Source organism: Vicia villosa, linkage group LG6 (assembly GCF_029867415.1).
Source record: "Vicia villosa cultivar HV-30 ecotype Madison, WI linkage group LG6, Vvil1.0, whole genome shotgun sequence".
Taxonomy (NCBI): Eukaryota; Viridiplantae; Streptophyta; class Magnoliopsida; order Fabales; family Fabaceae; genus Vicia; species Vicia villosa.
The window spans coordinates 75,682,801-75,696,097 of record NC_081185.1 but is presented as its reverse complement, the minus strand read 5'-3'; the positions used below and the strand labels follow the sequence as shown (position 1 = coordinate 75,696,097).

General features: G+C 31.5%; 1 non-coding gene across 1 annotated transcript; it reads left to right on the top strand.

Annotated features, from left to right (window-relative positions):
• Positions 1 to 3,679: 3,679 nt before the first annotated feature.
• Positions 3,680 to 3,786, top strand: LOC131615285 (small nucleolar RNA R71). The gene has a single exon (XR_009287708.1). It is a non-coding gene; the product is annotated as a small nucleolar RNA R71 (small nucleolar RNA).
• The last annotated feature ends 9,511 nt before the right edge of the window (positions 3,787 to 13,297 follow it).

Sequence of the window (13,297 nt, the reverse complement as noted above, 5' to 3'; positions counted from 1 at the left end):
ATCGGGGCCTCTTTTGAATAAGAGTGGGTCGTCCCAATAGTAATGTTTTAGGTTGTGGAAGAATTTCTTCTTTTGTTGATAACTTAAATCAGGAGGAAGCACACCAGCAGCTAGGTAGTTTACGAAATCTGCATACCAAGGTGTGTTAGATTGGGCTAAAGCTATTTCAGTTAATTTGTTGGTTTCAGCGTTTGGATGGTATGGTTCGAATTCATTTGCTTCTAATTGAGCGATGAGTCTTTCGTAAGGGAAATCGTCGTCAATTGGTACTTCTTCGGGTTTTAGATTTTCCAAACGGGAGAGGTGATCTGCTACCACATTTTCAGTGCCTTTTTTATCTTTAATTTCCAGGTCGAACTCTTGTAGTAACAAGATCCATCTCAAAAGTCTTGGTTTGGCGTCCTTTTTAGTTAGGAGGTACCTAATGGCGGCGTGGTCAGTGTATATGATTATTTTGGCTCCTACCAGGTAAGAACGGAACTTGTCTAATGCGAATACGACAACTAATAATTCTTTTTCTGTCGTGGCATAATTCATTTGAGCTTCGTCTAGGGTTCTACTCGCGTAGTATATGACATGTAGTTTCTTATCTTTCCTTTGCCCTAGAACGGCTCCTACAGCATAATCACTCGCGTCGCACATGATTTTGAAAGGTTGATTCCAGTCGGGAGGTTGCATAATTGGCGCAGAGATTAATGCTTGTTTAAGTGTATGAAATGCTTCAGTGCATTTATCGGTAAAGACGAATTCGGCGTCTTTCATTAGTAGTTCGGTTAACGGTTTCGTAATTTTAGAAAAATCCTTAATGAAACGTCGGTAAAAACCAGCGTGTCCTAGAAAACTTCTTATTTCTCTAACGGTTTTGGGAGGTTGAAGGTTTTCGATAATTTCAATTTTTGCTTTATCTACTTCGATCCCTCTATCACACACGATGTGTCCCAATACAATTCCTTGTCGAACCATGAAATGGCATTTTTCCCAATTAAGGACTAGGTTTACGCTTACGCATCGTTTAAGTACCAGCTCAAGGTTCGCTAAACATGTTTCAAAACTTCCTCCACAGACAGAGAAGTCGTCCATAAAAACCTCCATTATTCCATCTAGGAAGTCGGCAAATATTGCCATCATGCATCTTTGGAAGGTCGCGGGTGCATTGCAAAGCCCAAAAGACATTCGTCTATAGGCGAATGTACCATAAGGACAGGTAAATGTGGTCTTCTCTTGGTCGTCAGGGTGGATAGGAATTTGGAAAAATCCGGAGTATCCATCCAGATAACAGAAATGCGAGTGTTTGGCTAGGCGTTCGAGCATTTGATCTATGAAAGGTAAAGGGAAATGGTCTTTTCGAGTAGCTTTGTTTAGCTTCCTATAGTCAATGCACATTCTCCATCCAGTTTGGGTACGTTGTGCTAAAGATTCGCCTTTAGCGTTAGTGATTACAGTAACTCCTCCTTTCTTTGGTACGACGTGAACAGGGCTAACCCATTTGCTATCGGATATAGGATATATTATTCCGGCTTCTAGTAGTTTATGGATTTCCTTTTTAACCACATCACTCATAATAGGATTTATCCGCCTTTGATGTTCTCTAGATGTTTTACAGTCGTCTTCGAGCATTATGCGGTGCATACAGAGGGAAGGACTTATTCCTTTCAAATCTGATATGTTGTATCCTAGAGCGGTTGGGTATTTTCTTAAGACAGTAAGTAATTTCACAGTCTCGGTTTGTCCTAAGTTGGCGTTCACTATAACTGGTCGGTTTTGTTCTTCGTCAAGGAATTCGTATCTAAGATCGGTAGGTAGTGTTTTTAGTTCTATAGCAGGCTTCGTCGGTCCAGGTATAGGATCAGGAGTAAGTGCCAAGCATTCACTCAAGTGGTTGTCTTGATATTCCCCTCGCCAGTTGTCATCTTCAAGGATTGGCGGCATAGGAATTTTTAGGGTCTCGGTTTCCTTGTTTGGCTCGGATTGCATTTCATGAACACACTCGTCGATTATGTCAGCAGAGCAGCATGTGTCAATTATAGAAGGTGCTTTTAGGAATTGGGAAAGGATAAATTCTATTTTCTCTTCTCCTACTTCGAAAGTAAGCTTTCCTCGCTTCACGTCTATAATCGCACCAGCGGTTGCTAAGAATGGCCTTCCTAATATGATCGGGATGTTAGAATCTTCTTGGATATCCATGATGATGAAATCAGTTGGGATGTAGAATTGTCCTACACGAACAGGGATATTCTCTAACATTCCTACAGGGTATTTTACTGAACGGTCTGCTAGTTGAAGAGACATTCTTGTTGCTTTAAGCTCACCTAGATTTAGTTTCTTACAGGCTGAAAGAGGCATCAAACTAACACTAGCTCCTAAATCGCACAAGGCCTTCTCTATAATGGTTTTACCTATTACGCATGGTATAGAGAAACTACCAGGGTCTTTCAGTTTTGGAGGCATGTTGTTTTGGATGATAGCACTACATTCGGCGGTAAGCGTCACGGTTTCGTTATCCTCTAGTTTCTTTTTGTTCGATAAGATTTCTTTTAGGAATTTAGCGTACGAAGGCATTTCAATTATGGCTTCTGTGAATGGTATGGTTATGTTTAATTGCTTCAGAAGTTCTACAAATCTTTTAAATTGCGCTTCGGTTTTTGATTTAGCTAACCTTTGAGGATAAGGAATTGGCGGCTTATAAGGTGGTGGTGGAACATAAGGTTTTTCCTTTTCAGATTCCACTTCGTTATGGGTCTCTTTAGTCTTAGCAGTTTGGTTATCGTTAGGTGTCTTTTGGGTTTCCTTTGGCTCTTGTTGTGACATGGGTACGTTTTGAGTTCGAGGATCAACGGGTCCATCGTAATTCGTTCCACTTCGTAGTGTTATTGCGTTCGCATGTCCTTTAGGATTAGGTTGTGGTTGAGAAGGAAATGTGCCAGCAGGGGAAGCGGTAGGTGCTTGTTGTTGAGCTACTTGTGAGATTTGAGTTTCTAGCATTTTGTTATGCGTAGCTAAAGCATCTACTTTGTTCGATAGTTGTTTTAGTTGCTCGCTATTGTGAATATTTTGATTCAGGAAGTCTTTGTTGGTTTGTTGTTGGGAAGCTATAAAGTTTTCCATCATGATTTCTAGATTTGACTTCCTAGGAGTGTTTTGAGCAGCTACAGGCGCTTTTTGGTAGCCAGGTGGTACAGCAGGTGCTTGTCCAGGTGCGTACAACGCATTGTTGTTTTTATAGGAAAAGTTCGGATGGTTCTTCCATCCAGGGTTGTACGTGTTAGAGTAAGGGTTTCCTTGAGCGTAATTTACTTGATCAGATGGGGTTCCAGTCAAGAGTTGACATTCGGCAACTACATGTCCAGTCAATCCACAGATCTCGCAGTTAGGTATTACAGCAGCAGCGGTGGCTGATGGAGTGACGGTTAAGTTCTCGATCTTTTGAGTTAAAGCGTCTACTTTCGCGTTAACGCGGTCTATACCACTTATTTCGTACATTCCTCCTTTGGTTTGGGCTTTCTCTAGAGCGGCTCGTTCTCCACCCCATTGGTAATGGTTTTGTGCCATGTTCTCTATGAGGTTATATGCTTCATCATGTTGCTTGTCCATTAATGCTCCGCCAGCAGCGGCATCTATAGTCATTTTAGTGTTATATAAGAGACCACCATAGAAAGTATGGATGATCAGCCATGGTTCGAGTCCATGATGAGGGCATAGTCTAAGCATGTCCTTATAACGTTCCCAAGCTTCGAAGAGTGATTCGTTATCTTTCTGGGTAAATCCGTTGATTTGACCTCTGAGCATAGCAGTTTTGCTAGGCGGAAAATATCTAGCTAAGAATACTCTCTTCAATTCGTCCCATGTGGTTATGGAGTTCGAAGGCAGGGATTGAAGCCACGCTCTAGCTCTATCTCTCAAGGAGAAAGGAAAGAGACGTAATCGAATAGCTTCGGAACTAACGTTGTTAGCTTTGACAGTATCGGCATATTGCACGAACACAGATAAATGGAGGTTAGGGTCGTCTACAGGGCTTCCAGAGAATTGATTCTGTTGAACAACTTGGACCAGTGAAGGTTTCAGTTCGAAATTGTTCGCCTCAATCGCAGGTGGTGCGATACTCGAGTGTGGTTCAGCGCGCGAAGGAGCGGCATATTCTCTAAGAGGACGAAGAGCAGCCATCTCTAACTTTGGGGTGAATTGATTCGTTGGATCAGTAAAAATCAATTCTTGATCAATCGGAATTGGGTCTACTTCGGGAAGATTGCGAGCTCGACGTTTGACGTTAATGAAACGTTCGATCTCGTTAATTCGTTGTATTAAATCTCCTCCTTGTGAACGAGTATTTGGCATACAATCGTTCAGAAAGAAAGGGAAGAATAATCCTAGTCTCTACGGTGTAACAGTGAGTTACGATATCGACTTAAATAGTCCCCGGCAACGGCGCCAAAAACTTGATCGCGACTTTACGTGTCTATAAATCTGATAACTGCAAGTGCACAGTCGTGTCGTGTAGTTTTAAAAGATATCGAATCCACAGGGACTATGAATCGATCTACCGTTATCTAAGGTTACTATGTAAAGCTAGGAGTACTAAAATTTCGATTGTTCCTAAGGGAAAGTGATTGTGAGAAAATAAAGAATAATAATAAAAGACAGGTATCAGTATGTATTTCGTTTAACTAAAGGTAATCCGAAGGTCCATTGGCTTTTGCATAATTAAATTAAAAATCTTTACTAATTCCATTGATTAAAAATCCTCGTCTCAAACTTTCGCTCTGTTGATTCAGACTACTATCCTAATCCTAATGTACGCTTTCGCCATCCCATTAGATTTTAGAAGAGCTTTTTGGAAACAATGTAATTAATAAAATGCCTATTTTACGAGGTTGTTATCTATTTAAATCTCCTAATCTCAAACTTTCGCTCTGTTGACTCGGAGCAAGCTAATAACCCTAACGTACGCTTTCGCCATCCCGCTCGAGTGTAAAAACAATTTTTGAAAATAAATAAGTTCCAATTAGTTTTAATACGCTTTCGCCATCCTTAAAACTAATGTCCTATGTCTACTATCTGGTTAAAGATCTCAAACTTTCGCTCTATTGATTTTAACCTTTGACCGTCCTAACCCCTCAAACTTTCGCTCTATTGGTTTTAAGACTTACTAATTAAATTAGACATATAAACCAAAAATAAGTGATAATTAATAAAACATAGTTAAGCCAATTTATTTCGGATCCCTACGGTTAACTTACTTTACATACCGACACCTTTAGTAATTTAGCCAGACATATTAATACGATTAAACATGCATAAATCGGTTCGGTTCATAATAATAAGCATATTAAATGGCATATAATATATCATGCAAACAAATATAAATAAGGCGGTAAATAAAAACCTGAATTAAATAAATGGTAACTGGATCTTCAAGTACTGAACTTCCACCACAGGTTGGCTGGATCGTTCTTCGGAATTTAAATTGCAGAAAATAAAAACAAGGAAATAAAACGATAAATCTAACGTAAGGCTAGATCTACGAAAAGTTCACAACAATTTCCAGTGTAGAAATCGTTGTGAGAAAATAAACGGTTGAATGAAAGCAGAATAAAGAAAAGCGGTTCGCGGTACAATTTCGGCAGCACTTCGTTGGCAGGAAATCGGACCCTTTGGAAGTGAGATAGCAGGTCCTATTTATAGGAGAGGTTTTGCTGTGACGTTGCGTGAAAAGAGGAACTTTTTGCAGACTGGGCGTGGAGACGTGCGTCTCCGTTTCTTCAGGAGGCAGCTTGACTGACTTGAGACGTGCGTCTCAAGTGGAGAAGATGTAGGAACATGGAGACGTGCGTCTCCCTTTGCTGACGTGGCATAGAGGACGTGGAGACGTGCGTCTCCACTTGCTGGGCAGGTTTGGGCCACGCGCCTTTGGTTCCATGGTGGGCTGAATATCTCTTTTGGGCCTTTTGGGTCCTAATTGCACCCCTCTTTCGCTTCAGCACTCCTTTTTCGTCTTTTAGGCATAAATATCGGTCATTTAAGCTCTATTTTCTTTCCTTTTCGCAAATAGTCGTAATTGAAGTGTAAAACCTGAAACAAAGCAAATACTCGCGTAATATCATAATAAATTAACATAATAAACGGAAAATGCTATAAATATCTATGGATTTTAAGCTAAATATACGATATAAAATCGTGTTATCAGAGCGTTTGGAAAAAAAACCTCAATTGCATTTTTCATGGCTTTGTCTTGATAAGTAATTATGGCATTTGGAGTACGTCCATGCATGCATTCTAACCAAGTTGTGAACAACCAAATAAAGGTCTTAGTATTCTCGTTCAATAATAAAGCACAACCCAACAACATAGATTGACCATGATGATTTACTCCAACAAAAGGGGCAAAAGGTATGTCTTATTTATTTGTTAAGTAAGTGGTGTCAAATGTTACAGCTTCACCAAAATATTGATATGCAGCCCTACTTCTTGCATCTGCCCAAAATACATTTCGTAAACGACTTTTATCATCAATATCTATCACATAATAGAATTGGCTATTTTGCTTTTGCATTTTAACAAAATAGTTTTGAATTGCCTCAACATCTCCTACCCCAAGTCGTAGTCTCCTTACTTTATCAATATAGTTTCTACAATCTTTTTCACCAAACGTTAGATTCTCATACCCATTCGCTTCAACAACCAAAGATTGAAAATCTCTACTTACGTTAATTCCAGCTTGATCATTGAGTTCTAACCTCCTTTTTAAACGAGGTTCCAAATTCTTACTACTACTAAAATAACGTGCTTTAGTAGGACAATTATATCATGATTATGTTCAAGAACAATTCTTGAAATAGTAAAGTTCCATCTAAGCAAATACATGCATTTAATCTAGCCTTGCATTGTGATTTTGTTATAGGGTTTGGCTTAAAAATATTCTTTGATTTGCTCACATACTTTGTTCCACGACTACATGCTAGAGTAAAATATTTTTTCCTATCATTTTCATTTTTACTACTAAGTTTAGTAATTCCAAAACCCATAAACTGACCATAACTCTTGTAATAGTCTATAAGTTCATCTTTAAATTTAAATATCATTCCGACACGAGGTTTTTCAACATCATGAAAAATATTTGCTTCTAAACTATCACCGCATTTATCATTTGCTTCATTGACTTCTTCTTTATCCGAGGACACACATATTTCTTCCACTAATATAATAAATGAAAAACATATATTAATGAAAGTGATATAAGATGAAAAAATTCGTTTTAAATTAAAAACTAGTCTAATTGATATAAGTTTGAATACCAAAGTTTAAAACTATACTTGAATATCAATAACTTTTAAATAAAAATTAAAATAGTATTAGTCCATTGAATAATTTAATTTGATGAAAATGAATGGTGAGTGATTATGTATGAGTGAAGAACAAATTTAAGAGATATGAATCTTACTTGATAACTTTTTTCTGAAGCAGCTGTTGACTCTTAAAATCAGTGTTGCTTAGTTTCTATCTAGAGGCTAAATTCCATAGTTGTTCCTATGACTATGAGTGCTACAAATAAAAAAAGGTTAAGAAATAGTATTTGTCTACGACACTGTACGGTATAGGGGTTAATAATTACAGAAATGCTAAGTGTACACCAATTATTTACATTAACACTGTATTTCAATACATACTGTACTATGCATAGGTTTTATTTTTTTAATAATTTATTTTTTCTTGATTTTTGTGAAAAAACATTTTCATTTGATAAAGGTATAAGGTGTAAAATACAATGTAAAAAACCCAGTATATAAATAGCACATCTCTAATAATTACTAGTGCGCAACTGAACACTTGCGCAGTAAATTGGCAAATTGGCGGCATCTGTATTTTCTTTTTTTGGTTATGTGTAATTATTATAGATGGGAAAGATTTATCATCCAAATTGCAATTTTAATGAATTTAGTAAAAATTTATTGTTTTATTTATCTTAAATTGCGATTGATTTGTAATTTTTCTTTTTGTCGAGCTTGGTCTCGTTATCTTTTGTAATCTGGTTGAGAACATTTAGTTCTCTTTACAATATATGTGGCTTAAAAAAAAGAGTAAGTGTAAGTCATTTCAAAAAATAATAGCATTCGATCAACGGATCCAACCGTGATCCTCCATACAAATTCTAACGTCATGATTGGTCATAAATAGCAAAATCAAATATTTCTATTAATATTAGTACTATTTTGTGTACTAAACAAAAAATTAGCCAAATTTCATATTTTGCTGGGCTACATAATCTTTTAAAAAAGACAAATTCTTTTTCTTTTCAATATCAACTAGTGTCTTACCCGTGCGCTCGCACGGGTACCCGTCGTTTTCGCGCATTGTGATTGAGAAAAATAAAAGATATTAGGTAAAGATTAAGTTTTGGGTAAAATTGAAAAAGTTATAAAAATAGTAATATTTTATTTAACAAATTATAATGAAGGAAAAGTTTTAAAATCGCAAATTCACGAATTATAATGAAGAAATATTCAATCAAATTATATAATTCAATTAGTGATAACTATTAGCCCAATCTCAAACTATCAGCTAAGGAGAATCGATTATTTTTTGCTAGCTAAGGAGAAAATTAATTATTTTGGCTCAATTATAACTACAAACTATCAGCCCAATCTCAAACTATCAGCTCTGTCTTGTAGGCCAATGAGAAACCACTACAAACTCCATTTATAATAATGATTCATTCAAAATGCATAATTAATAGAAAAATACTTTGACCAGTTACTTCATGTTCCTGTTAATATTCATTATTTTGATAAGTAACTTCGTATTCCCGTTAATATTTCAAATTTCTTCCCGTTAATTTTCAAAATTTTGATCAGTAACTTCATGTTCTTGTTAATATTCATTATTTTGATCAGTAACTCCTTGTTCCCGTTAATATTCATTATTTTGATCAATAAGTTCGTGTTCCCGTTAATATTCCAAATTCGTTTCCGTTAATATTCAAAAAAATTATCAGTAACTTAATGTTCCTGTTAATATTCAATATTTTGTCAATAACTCCGTGTTCCCGTCAACATTTTTTATTTTGATTAGTAACTTTGTGTTCCCGTTAATATTCAAAATTTGTTCCTGTTAATTTTTAAAATTTGGATAGTAACTTAATGTTTTCGATAATATTCAAAATTTTGATCATTAACTTTGTGCTCCCGTTAATATTTAATATTTTAATCAATAACTCCGTACTCCCGTTAATATTCAATATTTTGATCAGTAACTCCGTGTTCCCACTAATATTCAATATTTTGATCAATAAACTTCATTTCCCATTAATATTCAATATTTTGACCAGTAACTTCATGTTCCCCTTAATATTTAATATTTTGATCAGTAACTTCGTGTTCTCGTTGATATTCAATATTTTGTTCAGTAACTTCATGTTCCCGTTAAAATTCAATATTTTGATCAATAACTTCAAGTTCCCATTAATATTCATTATTTTGATCACTAACTTCGTGTTTCTGTTAATGTTTCAAATTTGTTCCTGTTAATATTCAATAGTTTGATTAATAATGCCATGTTTCTGTTATTATTCAATATTTTTAGCAGTAACTCCATGTTCCCGTTAATATTATATACTTTGCTCTGTAATTTAATACTCACGTTAATATTCAATATTTTGATTACTAACTTCATGTTCTCGTTAATATTCAATATTTTGATTAATAACTTCATGTTCCCGTTAATATTCAATATAGTTTGATCAATAACTTTGTTTTCCCGTTAATATTCAATAGTTTGATCAATAACTTCGTGTTCTCGTTAATATTCAATATTTTGATCAGTAACTTTATGCTCTCGTTAACATGCCATTTTTTATCAGTAACTTCATGTTTCCGTTAATATTCAATACATTTAATATTTTGATCAGTAATTTAATATTATCTTTAATATTCAATATTTTGATTAGTAACTTCATGTACCCATTAATATTAAAAAAAATTCTATTAATATTCAATATTTTGATTAATAACTACATGTTCCCTTTAATATTCAATTTTTTTATCAGTAACTTCATGTTTCTATTAATATTCAATATTTTGATGATATTTTTGAAACAAAAATAAATTAATTTTAACATTGTTTAAAAATATTTGATGATAATTAAATTTTTTTATAATAACAAAAATCTTAAATTGACAAATTATAATGAAGAAATATTCTATCAAATTATATAATACAATTAATAATAAATATTTAATATAATTGATTAAACTCAATTTACAAATCAAATATATTATTCCATATATAAAATATTTGAATCAATAGTTAATTATTCCTATATATAAATATTTTTATTTTGGAATTATTTATAAAACTATTTAGGCTTAATTGCAACTTTAATCCTCCTATTTTGTATTTTTCTTGATTTTGATCCCTCTATTTTAAAAATCACTATTTTAGTCCCTTTTTTAAGTTTTCTGTGCAATTTTCGTCCCTCTATTTTGTTTTTTTCTGCAAAATTAGTCCCTATTCCTGTCTCTTTTTCATTAGAAAACTCAAAAAGGGGACCAAAATCGTGGTTTTAAAAATGGGGGGACTAAAATCGAGAAAAAGACAAAATAGGGGGACCAAAGTTGCAATTAAGCCAACTATTTAAATCAATTGTAAAATTATTCTCGTTATTACATTTAATTAAATGTGTTAATATCAGTACCATATGTGTGTACCATATAATTACCCGTGTGTATCTGTAATATATTATTTTGTATTTGGATAGAATTGACCCATTAAAGTTTTAATGGTAATATTTCAATTATATTATATTATATTATATATAGATAAATATATATATTGATTATTGATGAACTTGTTCAATTAAATTTTAAATTTTATAAATTACAAACAAATTGTATGATTAATAAAAAATATCATACAATTTTGATATTATTTATTCATATATTACTTATGTTTCATTCTATTACTACTTATTCATACATTACTTATGTTTCATTCTATTACTATTTATTCATACAATACTTATGTTTCATTCGATTACTTATGCTTATTAACACCCATAGTTATTTTTAAATATTTTTTTTAAAAAAAGTCAATAGATCTAATATATTTATTTTATTTAATAATCTCTAAAAAATTTCATTTATATATATATATATATATATATATATATATATATATATATATATATAACTTTCATATTTTATATTTTAAATAATTTAGTAGTATTAGTAAGAAATCTTATTAAAGTGAAAATAGAAAATAGTAGTTAGTTTTTCTATACAGAGAATGACGATGGCACATGTTGTATTTTAAATATTTTGAAAATATACTTTATTTTTATAATAATATCTATGAATTTTTTATCAAAAAACTTCATACAATATATAAAAGCAATGATATGCCTAAAACATTTTATTAAAATATGTATCTAATAATATTTATCCTTTTGTTAAATGAGAGGTTAAAAATCTTCTAACCATATGAAATTTGGTTTCAAAATTATGTTGATAAATTCATTATTTTGGAAAGTTTCTATTAAATAATTTTGAAGGAAATCAAGTGAGATAAATTATATTTATTAATTTTTAATGATAATATGATTCACTCAATTTTTGGTGATACAACATCAATATAATTGGAGTACTAAATATATTTGTAACGTATTTATTTTATACCAATTAAGATATTGGTAAGTAATTGATATGATTTTAATGTATTGATTCTATATCAATTAAATTATTCCCAACGTACTGATTTTAAGGTATGGGTCGTTAAAAAGGCTTTTATATCTTACAAAGTTAGATAATTTTAGGTAAATCATACAAAAGTACAATATTTACTCAAAATTATATTATTTTTAGGTAAATCATACAATATTGTAAAAACAATATAATTTTGTAAGATATAAAAGTACAATATTTTCTCAAATCTAATAATTTAAATATACATATGGTAAGTACTAAAAGAATAAGAAATCAAAAGTTGCAATCACATGCATTAAATCATAAATTAAAAGTTGCAATCAATCGATCAATGATTACTAAAGATAATTATGCTATTTAACTTTTTTATAAGTAAATGATTTATGTCTTTTCATTCTAAACTCTTTATTTACCTAAAAAAATATACTGTTTTTTTCTTTATTCTTTGATTCTATTTTCTTATACATTTCAAAATTATGTATATGTTTTGAATTTGTAATATTTTATTATATTCTATATTTTTTTTGTTCGACCTTAGAATAAATAAATATAAATAATATTTTATAAAACTAACTTTATAAATTATATATATATATATATATATATATATATATATATTGATAAACTTAATTTTTTTAATTTGACCTAACTAAAATATTCTTTAGTTATATGAATTAATATACAATATTATGTTATTTATATATTATAATATCTATAATTTTTATAGCTACTAAGATTTAATATAAATATCACTCAAAGATAAAATCAATTAATCAATGAAATTTATTTATTAAAATTTGCAATAATATACCAATTATTTCCATATCAAGAAAATAGGTGCGCTGCTTCATTATTTCAACAAACCATTCTTTAAAATCACGTTCAAATCGACCATAATGCTTGAATTATTATGGATAAGAAGTTAAAAATTGTAATCACATTAAATAAAAAAAATTAAAAATAATAAATCAAAAGTTGCAATCAGATTAAATTAAAAATTAAAGTTGCAATCAAGTAAAATGATTATGATATTTAATTTTTTTATAGGTAAATGATTTATGTCTTTTCATTTTAAAACTCTTTATTTACCTAAACAAATATAATGTTTTTTTCTTTACTCTTTGATTCTATTCTTTAGTTCTATGAATTAATATAAAATATTATCTTATTTACATATTATAATATCTACAATTTCTATAATTACTAAGATTTAATATAAATATCACTCAAACATAAAATCAATCAATTAAGATTTATTTATTAATATTTGCACTTAAAATATAAAAAGTTAAAGTTCATTCTATGAATTAATATAAAATATCATGTTATTTACATAGTATAATATATACATTTTTGACAAAACTTGCGCAAGCATAACCCAGTAATTTCAAGCAGATTCTCCATTGTATATTGACACCAGCCAACTTGATTTCTACTTCTACAGCTCAAACTTTCGGGACAATCAAAGAAGAATATTTATTTCAAACGAATCGTATAGACGATGTTTTCTACTGTCTGCACCAGAAAAAAATCCAAAACACATATTAGGACAATATTTAAATTGTTACTAAAAAATAGAAAATAGGGATTGGAAACAACCCATGTAA